The sequence below is a fragment of the Macrotis lagotis genome, chromosome 6 (genome assembly GCF_037893015.1).
Source record: "Macrotis lagotis isolate mMagLag1 chromosome 6, bilby.v1.9.chrom.fasta, whole genome shotgun sequence".
NCBI classification, from domain to species: domain Eukaryota; kingdom Metazoa; phylum Chordata; class Mammalia; order Peramelemorphia; family Peramelidae; genus Macrotis; species Macrotis lagotis.
In genome coordinates this window covers 60,590,568-60,592,672 of record NC_133663.1, presented here as the reverse complement: position 1 = coordinate 60,592,672, position 2,105 = coordinate 60,590,568, and the positions used below count along the sequence as shown (strand labels likewise).

Sequence of the window (2,105 nt, the reverse complement as noted above, 5' to 3'; positions counted from 1 at the left end):
TTTTATAAAGGCACCTCCCCAAGTTTGGATGATTTATTGAATTCAAATTGCTTCCAGTTTCTCTCAGTTTCATATTCTGTCTCCATTCACTCATTTATCCCTTTCTAACACTTTTAAGTGACAACCTCATTTATGCCACATTAATGGGAGAGAACAGGATTAAGAGATAAGATCTAATTCTTGAGAACTTCCTTTTTCCATTTGTTTCTTGTTGCCTTTTACTTTTTACATCATAGTGATATCCCAATATAGCCTAATTTCTACACCACAGAACTCTCTCTTGTAACAGAGAGAAAAACAGTTATTCAAAACCAAGCAATTTAGCAAATTATTTCAGGCTATTCACCTTTTTAATCCCTTTCTCTTTACCTACTGGTTAGGGAGGATGTATGTTCATCATCTGTGATATAGAATCAATATACATTTTATCAGCATCACCTTTTAAAATTTGTTTATTTCTATTACTTTAATTATGTATATTGTTCCTGCCTAATTATGTATAAATTCATATTTCTTATGACTCTCTGAATTGTTCCTATTTATTGTTTCATATAGTTGAGTGATGTTTTATTCTATTAATGGATTCAAATTTCTCTAGCTATCTCCCAAGCACTGCACACCCATTTTGTTTCCAATTTGTGTTACTATGTAATTCTATGAATGTTTCAGTATATATGGACTCTCTCCTGTCATTTGTCTCTTAAGGGCACACATCTAGAATTGGCATCTATGAGTCAAATGTCATGAGTCCTTTGGCTACTGTTCCTATATAATGCAAAAAAAATTCCAGGAATATTGAACTATTTCATAGTTCTATCCAGTATATACATCTTTCAATAATCATTGTTCAGTCATTTCAGTTATATCTGACTCTTTGTGACCGCATTTGAGATTTTCTTGGCACTCTCCACCAATATTTTGATCTTTTATCATCTTTGATAATTTGATGGTTCTGAGGTGTGTTCTGGGCCAGGTTTGACTTCAATCAATCTTGTTTTTATCTTGGGATTGGACCAAAATTCTATTAGACCATATAACATTTAACAAAACATCATGGAAAGTGTATTCAGCAAGAGTAAAATATTGATTCAACTGGATATAACCCACCAGTATATATCAAGCCCGAGGAGCCACCAATTCCTCTTCTTAGGTTACATTTCCCTTCTTATTGATCATTTGAAATCTTTTTCACACTAACTTACCATCTCTATTCTGCTCTGTCTTAGAGTTTTTACATATAATAGGACATGGTTTCCATTCTCATTTCCCCAATATTTTTTCATCTTACTTCCCATTCTCTAGCCATTACCCTTATCTCTCTCTCTCCCCCAACAAAAAGTTTGATTTCCATCTCCGTGTCCCTCATTTCTGAAAAAGTGAGTCCTTGCCTTATCTTCCTGGGGTAAGGTCTCCATACCATTTCCTGGTCACTTCCTATATTATTGCTTCTAAATTCTAAATTATTGTTTCTAAATTCCAGTGCTCACTTCAGCAGCACATATACTAAAATTGGAATGGCACAGAGAAGATTAGCATGGCCTTGCACAAGGATGACACACAAATTCATGAAGCTTCTATATTTCTATCCAACTGCACTGCTTTCTGCCTTCATGAAGGCAAGGACTGGTTTATTATCTTGCATTTGAACTTAGAACTTAGTCTAATTCCTGGATCATACTTAATAAATGCTTTATCAATTTATCTGTGTCTCTCTCCCCTTCTTCCACCTGGCCAAGACATATGCTATTTCTTGGTCTCTTTCAGTTTTCTTGTGAATTTGAATCCATCTGAAAAATGAGAAGGATATCAGATATTAATATTAGCATAATACTGAAATATTTCTGGATTCTGATTTTTGTCTAAGTGAGTGTACCCTCCACCAAAACACCATCCAGTACCTCTCTATCTGCCAGTAAATGGCACGATTTCATGCATATATATATATATATGTACTTATATATATATATATATATATATAATGTGTATATTATATGGGAAATAATAACATTCAAAAACAAAGTTAATTTCTTTTGTGTCTTGAGTTCTGAATGTTTCATAGCTTCTACTATGCCATTTTTTTTGTAACAAAGAAGGAAAAGGAAGGG

At 33.4% G+C, this 2,105-nt stretch overlaps 1 non-coding gene across 1 annotated transcript; it reads left to right on the top strand.

Annotated features, from left to right (window-relative positions):
- Positions 1–1,479: 1,479 nt before the first annotated feature.
- LOC141492464 (U6 spliceosomal RNA) lies at positions 1,480–1,585 on the top strand. Its single transcript, XR_012469929.1, has one exon. It is a non-coding gene; the product is annotated as a U6 spliceosomal RNA (small nuclear RNA).
- The last annotated feature ends 520 nt before the right edge of the window (positions 1,586–2,105 follow it).